Raw genomic sequence first — 19,056 nt, forward strand, 5'->3', positions numbered from 1 at the left:
TTGTGACTAAGTGTAATTCACGTGTGAGAGCTACCAAATTATTGGAGCCATTGTTGATGATCACAATTTCGTCCACCAAGTTTTTGACGCCGTTGCCGGAGATTGTTCGACTATGGACAACTAACGGTTCGTCTTGTTGCTCAGATTAGGTAATTTTCTTTTCAAAAAGTTTTCAAAAAAATTTTCAAAAAAATTTTTCTTTATTTTCTTTTTTCTAAAGAATATTTTCGAAAAAAATAATAAAAATACAAAAAAATCATAAAATCATAAAAATAAAAAATATTTTGTGTTTCTTGTTTGAGTCTTGAGTCAACTTTTAAGTTTGGTGTCAATTGCATGCTTTAAAAATTTTTCTTGCATTTTTCGAAAATTCATGCATTCATGGTGTTCTTCATGATCTTCAAGTTGTTCTTGACTAGTCTTCTTGTTTGATCTTGATGTTTTCTTGTTTTGTGTTGTTTGTTGTTTTTCATATGCATTTTTCGTTTGTTAGAGTCCATGCATTAAAGATTTCTAAGTTTGGTGTCTTGCATGTTTTCTTTGCATCAAAAATTTTTCAAAATTATGTTCTTGATGTTCATCATGATCTTCAAGGTGTTCTTGGTGTTCATCTTGACATTCATAGTGTTCTTGCATGCATCATGAGTTTTGATTCATAATTTTCATGTTGTGAGTCATTTTTATGTTTTTCTCTCTCATCATCAAAAATTCAAAAATAAAAAAATATATTTTCCTTGTTTCTCTCCAAATTTTCGAAATTTTGGGTTGACTTGGTCAAAAAATTTTAAAAATTAGTTGTTTCTTACAAGTTAAGTCAAATTTTCAATTTTAAAATTCTTATCTTTTTAAAACTTTTTCAAATCAAATCTTTTTCATTTTTATCTTATTAATTTCAAAAATTTCAAAATATTTTTTCAAAAATCTTTTTCTTAATTTTATTTCAAAATTTCGAAATTACACTAACAATTAATGTGATTGATTCAAAAATTTAAAGTTTGTTACTTTCTTGTTAAGAAAGGTTCAATCTTTAAGCTCTAGAATCTTATCTTTTAGTTTCTTGTTAGTCAAGTAATCAATTTTAATTTTAAAAAATTAAATCTTTTTCAAAATATCTTTTTCTTAAAAATCTTATCTTTTTATCATATCTTTTTATCTTATCTTTTATCATATCTTTTTCAAAATTTTATCTTTTTCAAAAAAAAAATTTGATTTCAAAATATCTTACCTAACTTCTTATCTTATTATCTTTTCAAATTTGACTTTAATATCTTTTTTAACTAACTATTTGACTTTTTGTTTGTTTCTTATCTTTTTCAAAACCACCTAACTACTTCTCTCTCTCTAATTTTCGAAAATATCTCATCCTTTTTCAAAAATTCTTTTTAATTAATTAATTGTTTTAAATTTTAATTTTAATTATATCTTATCTTTAATTTTCGAAAATCACTAACTACTTTTTCAAAATTATTTTCAAAATTCTGTATCTCTCCTCTTCTTTTATTTATTTATTTATTTACTAACACTTCTCTTCACCTCTCTTCATCTCAAATCACTACCTCTATCCTTACCCATTCTTCTTCACTCTTCTTCCCTTTCTTCTTCTACTAATAATAAGGATCCTCTTTACTGTGACATAGAGGATTCCTTTTCCTTTTCTTTTTCTCTTCTCTTTCATATGAGCAGGAATAAGGAAAAAGGCATCTTTGTTAAAGCTGATACAGAACCTGAAAGGACTCTGAAGAGGAAACTAAGAGAAGCTAAATTACAACAATCCAGAGACAACCTTTCTGAAATTTTCGAACAAGAGAAGGAGATGGTAGCCGAACCCAACAACAATAATGCAAGGAGAATGCTAGGTGATTTCACTAAACCAACGTCCAAATTTGATGGAAGAAGCATCTCCATTCCTTCCATTGGAGCAAATAATTTTGAGCTGACCCCTCAATTAGTTGCTTTAATGGAACAGAACTGAGTTCTTGCAAATTTGTGAGACTGTTAAGACGAATGGAGTAGATCCTGAAGTCTACAGGCTCATGCTTTTCCCTTTTGCTGTAAGAGACAGAGCTAGGACATGGTTGGACTCACAACCTAAAGATAGCTTGGATTCTTGGGATAAGCTGGTCACGGCCTTCTTGGATAAATTCTTTCCTCCTCAAAAGCTGAGCAAGCTTAGAGTGGATGTTCAGACCTTCAAGCAAAAACATGGTGAATTCCTCTATGAAGTTTGGGAAAGATACAAGCAGATGACCAAAAAGTGTCCTTCTGACATGTTTTCAGAATGGACCATATTAGATATATTCTATTATGGTCTATCTGAGTTTTTCAAGATGTCATTGGACCATTCTGCATGTGGATCCATTCACCTAAAGAAAACGCCTGCAGAAGCTCAAGAACTTATTGACATGGTTTCAAATAACCAATTCATGTACACTTCTGAGAGAAATTTTGTGAATAGTGGGACGCCTTAGAGGAAGGGAGTTCTTGAAATTGATGCTCTAAATGCCATATTGGCTCAGAACAAAGTGTTGACTTAGCAAGTCAACATGATCTCTCAAAGCCTGAATGGATGGCAAAATGCATCCAACAGTACTAAAGAGGTAGCTTCTGAAGAAGCTTATGATCCTGAAAACCCTGCAATGGCAGAGGTTAATTACATGGGTGAACCTTATGGAAACACTTATAATTCATCATGGAGAAATCATCCAAATTTCTCATGGAAGGATCAACAAAAGCCTCAACAAGGCTTTAATAATGATGGAAGAAACAGGCTTAGCAATAACAAGCCTTTTTCATCATCTTCTCAGCAACAGACAGAGAATTCTGAGCAGAGCCCTTCTAATTTAACAAATTTAGTCTCTGATCTGTCAAAGGCCATCTTAAGTTTCATGAGTGAAACAAGGTCCTCCATCAGAAATTTGGAGGCACAAGTGGACTAGCTGAGTAAGAAAGTCATTGAAACTCCTCCCAGTATTCTCCTAAGCAATACAGAAGAGAATTCAAAAGGAGAGTGCAAGGCCATTGATGTAATCAATATGGCCGAATACACAAGGGAGGAGAAGAACGAAAATCCTAGTGAGAAAGACCTCATGGGACGTCTCTCAAACAAGAAGGAGTCCCCTGTTGAGGACCTAAAGGAATTTGAGGCTCATATAGAGACCATAGAGATTCCACTAAATCTCCTTCTGCCATTCATGAGCTCTGAAGACTATTCTTCCTCAGAAGAGGATGAAGATGTAACTGGAGAGTAAGTTGCTCAATATCTAGGAGCTATCATGAAGCTGAATGCTAAGTTGTTTGTGGTAATGAGACTTGGGAAGGTGAACCTCCATTGCTCATTAGTGAACTAGATACATGGATTCAGTAAACTTTACCTCAAAAGAGACAAGATCCTGGTAAATTCTTAATACCATGTACCATAGGCACCATGACCTTTAACAAGGCTCTGTGTGATCTGGGGTCAGGGATAAATCTTATGCCACTCTCTGTAATGGAGAAACTAGGGATTATTGAGGTACAGCCTGCCTTATTCTCATTGCAATTAGCAGACAAGTCAGTAAGACAAGCTTATGGATTAGTAGAGGACGTGTTAGTGAAGGTTGAAGGCCTTTACATCCCTGCTGATTCCATAATCTTAGACACTAGGAAGAAAGAAGATGAATGCATCATCCTTGGAAGTCCCTTCCTAGCCACAGCAGAAGCTGTGATTGATGTTAACAGAGGAGAATTAGTCCTTCAATTGAATGGGGACTACCTTGTGTTTAAAGCTCAAGGACCTCCCTCTGCAACCATGGAAAGGAAGCATGAAAAGCTTCTCTCAGTACAGAGTCAAAATGAGCCCCCACAGTCAAATTCTAAGTTTGGTGTTGGGAGGCCACAACCAAACTCTAAGTTTGGTGTTGAGAAGCCCCCACATTCTAACTCTAAGTTTGGTGTTGGGAGGCCCTCATCATGCTCTGAATATCTGTGAGGCTCCATGAGAGCCCATTGTCAAGCTAATGACATTAAAAGAGCGCTTATTGGGAGGCAACCCAATTTTTATTTATCTAATTTTAATTTTATTTTATTGTTATTTTGTGTTTTATTAGGTTCATGATCATGTGGAGTCACGAAAAAATTATTAAAATTAAAAACAGAATCAAAAACAGCAGAAGAAAAATCACACCCTGGAGGAAGGACTTACTGGCGTTTAAACGCCAGTAAGGTGCATCTGGCTGGCGTTCAATGCCAGAACAGAGCATGGATCTGGCGCTGAACGCCAGAAACAAGCAACATCCTGGCGTTTGGATGCCAGGAATATGCCCTAAGGAAAGCTGGCGCTGAACGCCAGTAACAAGCATGGAACAGGCGTTCAACGCCAGAAACATGCTGCACATGGGCGTTGAACGCCCAGAACGTGCATCACTTCGGCGTTTAAATGCCAGAATGGTATGCTAAGGCATTTTACATGCCTAATTGGTGCAGGGATGTAAATCCTTGACACCTCAGGATCTGTGGACCCCACAGGATCCCCACCTAACATATTCCCACCTTCCCTCCTAATAATCCTATAACATACTTTCCCAAAAACCCTTCACCAATCACCTCAATCTCTCTTCCCAATTACCCCTTCACCACTCACATCCATCCACTCTTCCCCATAAACCCCACCTACCTTCAAAATTCAAAAATCTTTCCCACCCAAACCCACCCTAAATGGCCGAAGCTACCCTCTCTCCTTTCCTTATATAAACCCCTCCATTCTACTTCATTTTCACACAACACAACCCCCTCTTCTATACCTTGGCCGAATACACCTACCCCTCACTCTCCTCTATTTTTCTCTTCTTCTTCTTCTTCTTCTTCTCTTCTTTCTTCTCTTGCTCGGTGTGGTAAAAGCATAAGATTTTTGTTTTTCCATTACCATTAATGGCACCTAAGGCCGGAGAATCCTCTAGAAAAGGGAAAGGGAAGACAAAAGCTTCCACCTCCGAGTCATGGGAGATGGAAAGATTCATCTCTAAAGCCCATCAAGACCACTTCTATGATGTTGTGGCAAAGAAGAAGGTGATCCCTGAGGTCCCTTTCAAGCTCAAGAAAAATGAGTATCCGGAGATCCGACATGAAATCCGAAGAAGAGGTTGGGAAGTCCTAACCAATCCCATGCAACAAGTCAGGATTTTAATGGTTTAAGAGTTCTATGCCAATGCATGAATCACTAGGAACCATGATCAAAGTATGAACCCGAATCCAAAGAACTATCTTACAATGGTTCGGGAGAAATACTTAGATTTTAGTCCAGAAAATGTGAGGTTGGCATTCAACTTGCCCATGATGCAAGGAGATGAACGCCCCTACACTAGAAAAGTCAACTTTGATCAAAGGTTGGACCAAGTCCTTATGGACATATGTATGGAAGGAGCTCAATGGAAAAGAGACTCCAAAGGCAAGCCAGTTCAACTGAGAAGACTGGACCTCAAGCTTGTAGCTAGAGGATGGTTGGAGTTCATCCAACGCTCCATCATCCCTACTAGCAACCGATCCGAAGTTACTGTGGATCGGGCCATCATGATTCATAACATCATGATTGGAGAGGAAGTAGAAGTTCATGAAGTTATCTCTCTTGAATTCTACAAAATAGCCGAAAAGTCCTCCACCACGGCAAGGATAGCTTTTCCTCATCTTATTTGCCATCTATGTTACTCAACTGGAGTTATCATAGAAGGAGACATCCTCATTGAAGAGGATAAGCCCATCACCAAGAAGAGGATGGAGCAAACAAGAGAGACCCTCCACGGATCTCAAGAGATGCATGAGGAAGCTCATCATCAAGAAATCCCTGAGATGCCTCAAGGGATGCACTTTCCTCCCAACAACTATTGGGAACAACTCAACACTTTCCTAGAAGATTTGAGTTACAATGTGGAACAATTAAGGGTGGAACATCAAGAGCACTCCATCATTCTCTATGAAATTAGAGAAGACCAAAGAGAAATGAGGGAGGAGCAACAAAGGCAAGGAAGGGACATAGAGGAGCTTAAGGACATTGTTGGTCCTTCAAGAAGAAGACGCCACTGAGGTGGATTCATTCCTTGTTCTTATTTCTCTGCTTTTCGGTTTTTATGTTATATGTTTATCTATGTTTTGTGTCTCTACTTCATGATCATTAGTAGTAGTAACTATGTCTTAAAGTTATAAATAAATTCCATGAATCCTTCACCTCTCTTAAAAGAAAAATGTTTCTAATTCAAAAGAACAAGAAGTACATGATTTTTGAATTTATCCTTGAATTTAGTTCAATTATATTGATGTGGTGACAATACTTTTTATTTTCTGAATGAATGCCTGAACAGTGCATAATTTTGATCTTGTTGTTTATGAATGTTAAAATTGTTGGCTCTTGAAAGAATGATGAACAAGGAGGATGTTATTGACAATCAGAAAATCATGAAAATTGATTCTTGAAGCAAGAAAAAGCAGTGAAAAAGCAAAAGCTTGTGAAAAAAAAAAGTGTGGCGAAAAAAAAAATAGAAAGAAAAAAAAAAGCAAATAGCCCTTAAAACCAAAAGGCAAGGGTAAAAAGGATCCAAGGCTTTGAGCATCAATGGATAGGAGGGCCCAAGGAAATAAAATCCAGGCCTAAGCGGCTAAATCAAGCTGTCCCTAACCATGTGCTTGTGGCATGCAAGTCCAAGTAAAAAGCTTGACACTGAGTGGTTAAAGTCGTGATCTAAAGCAAAAAGAGTGTGCTTAAGAGCTCTGGACACCTCTAACTGGGGACTTTAGCAAAGCTGAGTCACAATCTGAAAAGGTTCACCCAGTTATGTGTCTGTGGCATTTATGTACCCGGTGGTAATACTGGAAAACAAAATGCTTAGGGCCACGGCCAAGACTCATAAAAGTAGCTGTGTTCAAGAATCAAAAAACTTAACTAGGGAGAATCAATAACACTATCTGAAATTCTAAGTTCCTATAGAAGCCAATCATTCTAAACTTCAAAGGAAAAAGTGAGATGCCAAAACTGTTCAGAAACAAAAAGCTACAAGTCCTGCTCATCTAATTAGAATTAATATTCATTGATATTTTGGAATTTATAGTATATTCTCTTCTTTTTATCCTAATTGATTTTCAGTTGCTTGGGGACAAGCAACAATTTAAGTTTGGTGTTGTGATGAGCGGATAATTTATACGCTTTTTGGCATTGTTTTTAGGTAGTTTTTAGTATGATCTAGTTACTTTTAGGGATGTTTTCATTAGTTTTTATGCTAAATTTATATTTCTGGACTTTACTATGAGTTTGTGTATTTTTCTGTGATTTCAGATATTTTCTGGCTGAAATTGAGGGATCTGAGCAAAACTCTGATAGGAGGCTGACAAAGGACTGCTGTCTGCTGATGCTGTTGGAATCTGACCTCCCTGCACTCGAAATGGATTTTCTGGAGCTACAGAACTTCAAATGGCACGCTCTTAACGGCGTTGGAGAGTAGACATCCAGAGCTTTCCAGCAATATATAATAGATCATACTTTATTCATGATTAGACGATATAAACTGGTGCTCAACGCCAGTTCCATGTTGCTGTCTAGAGTCAAACGCCAGAAATACGTCACGAACCGGAGTTGAACGCCCAAAACACGTTACAACTTGGCGTTCAACTCCAAAAGAAGCCTCGGCTAGTGGATAGATCAAGCTCAGCCCAAACATACACCAAGTGGGCCCTGGAAGTGGATTTATGCATCAATTACTTACTCCTGTAAACCCTAGTAGCTAGTCTACTATAAATAGGATAGTTTACTATTGTATTGGACATCTTGGGACGTTTAGTTCTCAGATCATGGGGGCTGGCAATTCGGCCATTCCTGGACCTTTCACTTATGTATTTTCAACGGTAGAGTTTCTACACACCATAGATTAAGAGTGTGGAGCTCTGCTGTACCTCAAGTTTTAATGCAATTACTATTATTTTCTATCCAGTTCGATTTATTCCTGTTCTAAGATATTCTTTGCACTTCAACTTGACGATTGTGATGATCCGTGACACTCATCATCATTCTCACCTATGAACGCGCGTGATTGATAACCACTTCCGTTCTACCTTAGACCGGGCGCATATCTCTTGGATTCCTTAATCAGAATCTTCGTGGTATAAGCTAGAATTGATGGCGGCATTCATGGGAATCCAGAAAGTCTAACCTTGTCTGTGGTATTCCGAGTAGGATTCCGGGATTGAATGACTGTGATGAGTTTCAAACTCCTAAAGGCTGGGCGTTAGTGACAGACGCAAAAGAATCACAGGATTCTATTCCAACCTGATTGAGAACCGACAGATGATTAGCCGTGCTGTGACAGAGCATTTGGACCATTTTCACTGAGAGGATGGGATGTAGCCATTGATAACGGTGATGCCCTATATACAGCTTGCCATGGAAAGGAGTAAGAAGGATTGGATGAAAGCAGTAGGAAAGCAGAGATTCAACAGGGACAAGCATCTCCATACGCTTATCTGAAATTCCCACCATTAATTTACATAAGTATTTCTATCCTATTTTATTTATCTTTTAATTATCTAATCCAATCACATTTGAATCAGCCTGACTGAGATCTACAAGATAACCATAGATTACTTCATACCAACAATCTCCGTGGGATCGACCCTTACTCACGTAAGGTATTACTTGGACGACCCAGTGCACTTGCTGGTTAGTTGTGCGGAGTTGTGACTAAGTGTAATTCACGTGTGAGAGCTACCAAATTATTGGAGCCATTGTTGATGATCACAATTTCGTCCACCAATTATGCAGGAGACGATTTTGTTTTGTCTCATAAATTGTGAAAAATAAAATCAATGCAGGGAAAAAAGATGACACAGTCATGTGTCCTGGTTCAATTGCCTCGTGCAATATAACTTACATCCAATCTCCACCACAACAACGGTGAAATTTTCATTACTATGTCAAATATTACATACACCAATTTTCTAGGATTCTACCTAGTTCTATCTGGGACAAATCCAGTTTTTAACCCAAACCAAATTTGACTAAGAACTCACCCTAGTTTTCAATAGCAAAATGCTCACCCAACTTGCAAGGGATACAACTCAGAAATAAGAAATAAAACAAAAATACAAACAAAGGAGACAAAAATAAATATTGGCTTTTCTCTCCAAGTTTCTCTCTATGTCTTTTCTCTCATTGGCTTTTTTTTAATGGCTCTCTTTTATGCCTTTTTCATTGAATAGAAACAAAGGAAGACATAACATACAAACAGAATACTCAATGATAAACCATGAAGAAGATGATGTTACACAACTTTAACGTTATAAGTTGAACTTGATTCAGCACTCTCTGATGAAACTCTCCATCTTGGCAGAATATTTTTTTGATGCAGAAACAATGTTTAAAACGTTGAACTCTCACAGGAAAGCTCTCAATGAAACTCAAAACTCTGGTCTCTCTCCTTGCTTGCAAACTGAAGTGATTTTTGCTATTTGTATAAGATCTGTTTTTCTACTAGGATTTTTTTTCACAAGTCAACTCATTGATTCTTGAATCTAGAGTTAGCTGAGGTCTTTCTTTCATCAGCCCCAAAAATCAGGGATTTTTCATTCGAGACAAGTAACGCAGCTTTTTTGAAAAGAAATCCTCAATGGATTTGATAAATCAAAACCCTTAATCTTGTGCTTTGCCTCCAAGAAATAATATTACCCATTGATTTACAGTAGAGAAAAATTGCCTCTATTTTTCTTCATATTTCTCGAAATGATAGTGTAGAGGGAAGAAGATATCATCTAGCAATTTTCTTTCATGTAAATAGGAACAAATTACCTTTTTCTTCTAATTTGGTGCATAATGAGAGATAGAGCAACTTTTTCTTCTTAGATGTTTAGTGATAGAATGAGAAAGTGAGTTCCTCTTTCTTCTCTAGATATTATCCAAAGCAACATAGCATTCCAGCTTAGGGTTTCTTTCCTTTATTCTAATTGGTATTGGGTTGGGTAATAGACTCATCTTTCAATTTGCAGCCTTAAGAGCATTTGGTCTTTCTATTTGGGCTCCTTGGCTTCTTTTATTTGGGTCATACTATGAACATGGGCCTGCATATACTAAACAACACATCAACAACACGCTTGGATTATCAACCCAAAATAAATTTATGTTTGCCATCACAAAAATTGTTATTATTATTTGCTAAACTCAACAAAATTAATTTGGTTCAACACAAAAATTAGTTAGTGAACTTGTAAAAATTTAAAAAGATTGGTAAATCAGTCAATTGGTCTAGTATTTTAGCAATTAATTAATTTAAAATAATAAAATACAAAATTTAATTTTTATAAAAATAATAATATATTTAATTTTTATCTAATTATTTTTAATTGTTTTTACAATTTAAATGTCTTCTTTTAAGCATTATAGTAATCATATATAATATCACACAAAGCATTCGCGTATAATTGTTTTATCAAATATTTTATTATTATATTCATGTAAAGAGCATAAAATATTGATGACACGTACCAACGTCAATTCTTATGCATCTCTTTTTAATGCCATTTATGGAAAGTTAAATAATAAATTTTGTAAATAAATATGATCATCTATATTATATCGAAAGTATCAATGTCTATAAAGCGTTTTAACACACTATTTTATATATTGTTTTTGTTGTAGTGATGTGCAAGTTAATGGGTGGGGAAGTAATAAATTAGTAGATGATGGACCAATATTTTTTTATTGTAGGCGAAAAACTGACACTAACAATTTGGTAAGAGCAAAAAACTTAAAAAGAACCATGTGTTCTATGGCCTACACGGAGTTCTGTTGTTTCTGCAAAAGTATTTTCGTGAATTGTGAGAAGTATAGAACTACGCCACGCGTGTTTCTTCTCGCATTTTCTATAAATTCCAAATTTTTTTAATTTGTACATGGCTAAAGTAGGATAATGTGAGTGGTGAGATAGTGTAATTTAGTGTTGTGGAAGAAAAATAATTGACATTCTATTAACTATGTAAACCATTTTAAGTTGTAATATTTTATCAAATTGTACATAAATTGCTACAACCTGTAACACACACAATCCCAGTTCAGATAGTAATTTACAATAAAAAATAAAAAGAAAACTGCTACAAGGCATGGCAGATTACGAGTAGAAAATATTTTGGGGTTAAACCACTTTGAGTTGCAGTGGTGGATTAGGTGAAGCTTGGTTTGGAAGAGAAAAAAAAATTAATTTATTTATAGGAGATAATAATGTCATTCTTATTTTGATAATGTCACCTATTTTTTTTTACAAATTTATACAAAATGCAATGCAAAAATTATTACAAGAAAAACGTTGAGTACCGTCGGAATTACTAATGAAAAAAGAAAAAAAAATTTGATGGAAATTAACTTGTCGTCAGACAAAATTAGACGGTATAAACCTTACTAGTAAATGTTCATTGTTGGAATTTTTTTTGTCTGACGGTAATTTCCGTTGGATTTAGTAACAGAATATAGTTAGCATGAAAATGGAATATGTTGGGTGTTACCGTCAGAAATTTTTCGACGGTAATATTGGCGCCACATCATCTGTCTCCCCTGCCATATTATCGGCAGATTAAGCCAACGGTAATACCGACGGAAATTTTTTGTAAAATATTTTTTAAAAAAATTAACTATCCTGTTACCGTCGGAATATTCCAACGGTGGCATTTTTATTTTGTTAATTATCTTTATCTTTCCGTTCATCTCTAATGTACCCTAATAATTAACAATTGAAATAGTGTTTTAAACCTGATGTGAAGTACAAAAAATATAAATTACAAATATGGAATTATGGTAAGTGAAATATCTGAAACAATGCTAATTATGTTACATTCACAGAACTATGTTTACATTCACTGAAATATATATTACAAATACACAAAATTTTATAAAGAAATACATATCATAGAACTATGTTTGCATTACCCCTAATCAGATTCATCATCTTCTTCCTCTGGTTCACCATCATCCTCTTCCGAGGTAGTTTTCTGATCATCATTGAACTCGTCATCCTCTTTTTCGTCGCCATCAACCTCATCTTCTTCTTGAAGATTGTCGTCCTCTGGTGGAAGTGTGTCGGTATCTAGTCCAAGGTCAATGATGTCATCATCGATAATAGCAAACATAAGGGTGATTGACTCACCGGTATTAACCACCATTTTTAAAGGAGTTGGATCTTCAATCTGGTAAGGCTCCTGACCCTCTATCCTATCATCAGACTCGATGCAGCCTATTGGCTTAGTCTTAACTACAACTGCCCAACTAGAATTGGATGAACCCGGATAGGACAAATAGTATATCTGTCATGCATTTTGAGGTAGTATAAAAGGATTATTGTAGTGCTTATATTTCCTAGTTACACTAACTTCAGTGATATATCGTAGTCCTTATGCTTTCGTGTTCCTTGTCGTGAACTTAGATAATACCATTCACATTTGAACACACACCTTGTACGTAGTGCGACAAAAATACTGTAATTCAATTATGTTGTACAACATACCAAACTAATCAGAATGACCCTCGCCTGAATCCCCACGAACCCAAACTTTGGTGTTATATATTTTCTTTCCAATCGACCACTGTAAGGTATGGAACCGATATCCGTTAACATTGTATATTGGGTAGCTAGTGGCCTTATTAATTAGACCCCAACTAAGTGCAACTAGTTCTAAATCTGTTGTGTCAGTTAGCTGTACGCTGACGTATCTCTGAACCAACATGAAAAATTATTCAATGAAGTCTCATGATTTGCCTCTTAAAATAACATATATAATAGAATAGGATAATGAAGTTTTAATTAGATTAAGAAGCTAGTATTTTACTAATTGCAATATTTTTGAAGACTTAAAAAACTTGCATTAGATAGGGTAAAATTTGGTCATAGTTAAGCAACATATGCAGATGTGTGGTATTGATTTCCTTCTACTCTAACCAGTAGTCACTGCCCGCACCCTTTGCAGCTCATTTCCGCAAAAAGATTGGATATGTTGTTCTATTTGACGAGAATTCTCCCCTGTCATCATTCCTTGCAACCTTTGTTCTACGTGACTCAACATGAGAGTGAAAATAGAATGAGCAAAATGCGAAAGTTTCCTTATTTAGGAATGCTTCGCAGATGCTGCCCTCAATCTGAGCTCTGTTCTTCACGATGCGCTTGAATGAACTAATCATCCTCTCAAATGGGTACATCCACCGAAATTGGACCAGCCCACATAGTATTGTTTCGTATGGTAGGTGGACTACTAAACGTTCCATAATGTCAAAAAATGATGGAGGAAATATCCTCTCTAACTTATAAAGTATGATGGAAAGATTCTTGTCCATGACATTGAGGTCATTAATGCTAAGTTTTATAGCACATAACTTCCTAAAGAACTCATTTATTTTTGTGAGGGATTTCCAAATATTGGTTGGAAGTTCTCTGAACGCGACAAGAAGCAAGGACTCCATGAAGATGTGACAATAATAACTCTTTAACCCAATAAGCCTACCCTGTTACACGTTTCCATACCTGCCCAAGTTAGAGGCGTAACCATCAGAAAATCATAATCCTCTAATCCACTTTCAAATATTTTGTCGCTGCTCCTTCGTTAGAGCGAACACCGCCTTTGGTTTAACTCACCGCCTGTTATCAAGTCTCTTTAAGCTTAAATCTAGCCGCCTGCAAATATCCATCAAGTCTAACCTAGTCTTATTGTTGTCCTTTGTTCGCTCATCGTCCATTATTGTGTGCATGATGTTACCAAACACGTTTTTTTCAATGTGAATCACATCAATACAATGTCAAACCAAGTTATCTTTCCAATAAGACAACTCCCAAAATATACTCTTCTTAGTCCAATTATGCTCCCTACCATATCTCGTAGGTCTCAGACCTGTCCCGTTGTCGACAATCTGTGGGATTCTTTGCACACGCTGCCAAACTTGCCTACCACCCAACCTCACAGGTACCTCTTCTTGTTCAGTTCTCTTCTTTTTGAACGAGTTCTGGTTGCATCGAAAAGGATGATCCATGTTGAGGGATCTTCGATGACAATCAAACCATGAATTTTTACCTTTATTCGTCCAAAATGCTTTTGTATCCTCCATAAAACTAGGACATGCCATTCTGCTCTGAGTGGACCAACCTAACAACATATCGTATATAGAAAGTCGTTAATGGTCCACATCAATGCCACCCATAATTGGAAGTTTGTCTTCGTTGAAATATCATACGTTTGTACACCATGGATCTATAACTCTTGTAACTCATCCACCAAGGACTGCAAAAAGATATCTATTTTGGCCTTTGGATTACTAGGACCAGGTATGATGCAAGTTAGAAACATGTATGGGTTCTTCATGCATATTTTGGGACTCGGGTTATATGGTGTCATGACTACGTGCCAACAAGAGTACGTGTTACCGAATTGAAATTCAGTGCGAACCCGTCAGAGTATGAAGCTAGTCAAATGTTCCTGGACTCACTTGCAAATGTAGGATGGACCCGATCAAAATGCTTCTAAGCTTGTCTGTGTGACGGATTCTTCATGATTCAATCATCTCTCTTGTTGCTATTATACAGGTCATGTGAGGGGGCGAACTCATCAATGCATACAATCATTTAAACCTAGGAATTAAGGGCATGTAGTGCATCCATTTAATTGGAATTCTCTTTAACTGGAATTTACCAATATGTTCTCTCCCGAATTGAAACCTCGGTGATCTACAAAATCTGCATTCATTAAGGTCTGCATCCGTCTTGTAGTATAGCATACAACTATTTAAACAATAATCAATTTTCACCGTATTTAGACCTAATTTCAAAACTAGCTTCTTTGCTTCATGGTGGTTTCAGGGGATGCCAGTTGATCCTATATGTATCAGTTCGTTGTAAAAGGTGGTCCACTTATCAAAAGACTCTTGAGTATAATTTGAAATCCAACTTAATACTCATCATTCTAACACACGCAAACAACTATGAATGAATGCAACCCTCGTACAAAGGTTTCGCAGCAGATTCTAACAGATGATAAAATCTCTTTGCTTCTGGGTTATGCTCTTCTTTATCCACTTCCAATTCCATAACATCTGTTGCATCACATACCATCTCGTTGTATCTCTCTTGATTAGCCTCCCAAGTCATTTCATTCATGTTTAAGCCTCTCACCACCCGAACCCTCGTTGATTGATAATCGGACCTATTTAAATTATAGACGGACCGGTTAATTCCCTACTCATCTACTTCTCCGTGTTTCGTCCACATCCAATACCCATATTTAAACCCGTCACGGTAGAGATGAAGCGTTATGTCCACAAGTCCTAACCACTTAGTCAGCCAACACTTTTGACATGGACACCCAGATACCCCTTCAGACATAAACGGTTCTATGCTGAAGACATGTACGACAAACGTGTCAACCCCTCAAAGAATTTGGGTTTTAAACCCCCAGCCATTGTTATCCCTCTCATACATCCATAGACAATGACTTGAAATCAAATGAAACACACACCCTAAAATTCAACGAACAACAAAAATGATTAAATTTTTAGAAAATTTGATAAAGTGTCCCCTATAATTAGAACCTCTCGTCGAATACAATTATTATTTTCTAACAAACCAAACATGTTTTGAACAATTTAAACGATAATTTGGCAGAACTTCTCCTTAATTCAGTGACTTCTATCAAATGAATACAACAGTTTTCATATAGGAAACAGCTGCAGGAATAAATCGATAACATACAGGCATTCAATAAAACATCACATCCTAACCATTCTAGTGTGGAACCCCTTATAACTTCACAAGTTTTCAGCAAACAAGGGTTTCGAGAAGGCGTCACTACGTGACCTTCTCCCACTTCTGACCTAAAACTCTATCCTAGAAAAAGTAAGTCAAACATAAAATTTAAACAATTCATTTTATTCAGAGATAGAAAACTAACCTAGAATATTACTGCACAGACAACAAAAGAAGAAAATTCCAATTGAACTCAGAGAAAATAGCACCATCCTAATAAAAAGGAATACTTACTAAATTTACAAGATGAAACTAATTCGAAAACTAATTTAAAAGAATAGGTAAAATTCATTATTCCAATTGATTAAAACCTAATTCTTAATTCAACCAAACTAACAAGAGGCATGACAAATTTAATTTTTATTTACATTAAATTAACACAACAACTCCTAATAACATACTTCATTAAATAAATTTAACTATTGAATTAGCAACAACCCTAGCAAAATGCTAAACTCACAAAATAATATGAAAAAATATAATAACCATACCAACAAACTAATCTGATGATAGTAGCTACAATCTCATATATATATATATATATATATTGTAGTGACAGAGGCGGCGGTGACGGTGATGTGAGCAACAACTGTGGTGGAGGATGCGACGGAGACAATAGCAGCAGTAGATTCGACGAGCACGTACAGCGGGTGCTCCAGACGTGGTGACGACGTCAATGGCAAGCTCCAGCAGTGGCCACGGTGAGCGCTGCACAGCGGTGGTGAGAGCAAACAAGAAGAGAAGAAGGAGTAGAGAGAGAACGGTTCCATACAAGTGAGGGAAAAGGACTTCACGTGTGAATTTAGCCCCAATTTTATTGTTGGATTTACCTGGCGGCAACTCACCAAAACAACGTGTTTTATTAAACGAAGATACCGTCAGATTCTTCCGTCGCTAAATCCAACGGTAGATCTTCGCACCAATAATTACCGTCGAATTTAGTGACGGAAAATCTGTTTCAACGGTAACCGTTTATGGCGACAAATTTTTTCTCCTTTCCGTCAGAAAATTTGACGCTAAATTCGTCAATACATGTCGATGCTAATTTCAGCGGTATTCAATATTTTTTTTATAGTAAAAATTATGTAAAGAATAACATTATAAAAAATACGAATTTAATTGATTATTGATTTTCTTTACATATAATTTTAAATGAGTGGTAACTAGATGGTGAGTATGCTAATTATAACAATCAATTAAAAATGATAGATAGTGGTCATGCTATTTAATTGATCAATTAGAAATGGAAGATGGTAGACATGCTATTTAATTAATCATTGGTTATCATTTTCGTTTTTTTCATAAGATCTTAGAAAAAAAAATTATAAATATAAATATAAATTGAATAAAGATAGTTATTTTTATTGATATGACTTACATAATTAGATACATGTATAAAATTATTTTATATTAATAATACATTAAAATTAAATTTATTAAAAAAACAAAAAAAAAACTCACAGTACGAGATGGAATTTTAAAATAAAACAGAAAATGAAAACTCTCTTCTGGCTTATAGTGAGATAGCTTTTCACCTTAAATTTTTTTTTTTATATAATATTCTTCTCGCTTTGTGTGAAATACTCTCGCCAACTAAAAAAGTGAACCCCACCATCCTTCGGTTCAATACCTCTTATCCCTATCTTTGGAGATAACACCAAAAAAATTCCATATACAAATTTTTCCGTCAAATTTTAATTTAATTAAATTTAAATAATGAATAAAACAAAGCTAATCATATATATAAATTTTTTAAAAAAACAAAATAAGTTGGTATTTAAAAATTTCACAAAAAAATTTTTATCTGTTAATTATATTTGGGTATAATAATATAAAAATATTTATTTATTATGTTAAACTATTTTTTAAAATAAAAAAGATCATTTAAAAAAATGAGAATCGTAACTTTTAAAAAAGTTCTTTTATTTTTTAATACTTTTTAATTTCTACTTAAAATAATTTACCAAATATATTAAAATTTTAAAAAGATCTTTTTTATCAAATAAAATCCTTTTTTAACTATTTAATAGCATCCAAACACATGCGTATATCTTTTGTTTATATCTGCCTGCATCTTCAGTGTATTGTAAAAAAATTTTGGTATATTTTTATTCTAATAAGTTTTGTATAATTTAAATTTTTTTATCTTTTTTTTTTTATTTTTTGTTGTTATTTTTTCTTCTTTTTTACTATCATTATCATCTTTTTTTTTTATTCATCTTTTTCTTTTTATTTTACATTCTCAAGTTTTTTCTTATTTTACTTTTTTAAGAAGAATAAAAACAAAAATAATCAAATAAAAAAAAAGAAGAAAACACATGATATTACAAAATTACTTGAAAAAGAATGAACTTAAATTTATTCAACTAAAAAAAATAAAGAAATAAGAAAAAAAAAGAAGCAAAAAATGCATTAAAGGAAATATTATTGTGCATTTGTAGCAAAATTTTAATGTAAAAGTTCTGAATCTGAATTATTATTGTGATGAATCTGTTCTATTTTCGTTTTGGTCTATTTTGCAAATATTTCGGTGTATTTTAAAAATCTTAAGGTGTATTGTAGAAATATTTCGATGTATTTTTATTCTAATAAGTTGTGTATAATTCAAAACTCTTCCTCTTCCTCCTCCTTCTCATCTTCTGCTGCTACTTCTTCTTTTTCATCATCATCATCATCTTTTTTTTTTCTTATTCATTTTTTTCTTCTTATTTTACCTTCTCAAATTTCTTCTTATTTTACTCTCTTAACAAGAATAAAAACAGAAAAATCAAACGAAGAAGAAGATGAAACATATAATGCTGCAAAATTATTTGAAGATATTGAACCTACATTCATTCAACTAAAAGAAAGAAAGACATAAGAAAAAAAAGAAAAAAATGTATTACAGGAAACATTTTTGTTCATTTGTAACAAAATTTTAGTGTAGGAGTTTTGAATCTGAATTATTATTATGATGAATCTGTTTCATTCTCGTTTCAGTGTATTTCGAAAATATTTCGGTGCATTTTGTAAATCTTTTGGTGTATTATGAAAATTTTTCAGTGTATTTTTATTCTGATAATAAGTTTTGCATAATTTAAAACTCTTCCTCTTCCTCTTCCTCCTCCTCATCTTCTGTTGCGGCTTCTTCTTTTTCACCATCATCATCATCTTCTTTATTTTTTCTTATTCATCTTTTTCTTCTTGTTTTGTCTTCTCAAGTTTCTTCTTGTTTTACTCTCTTAACAAGAATAAAAATAAAAAAATCAAACAAAGAAGAAGAAGACATACATAATAC

The sequence above is a fragment of the Arachis stenosperma genome, chromosome 3 (assembly GCF_014773155.1).
Source record: "Arachis stenosperma cultivar V10309 chromosome 3, arast.V10309.gnm1.PFL2, whole genome shotgun sequence".
NCBI classification, from domain to species: Eukaryota; Viridiplantae; Streptophyta; class Magnoliopsida; order Fabales; family Fabaceae; genus Arachis; species Arachis stenosperma.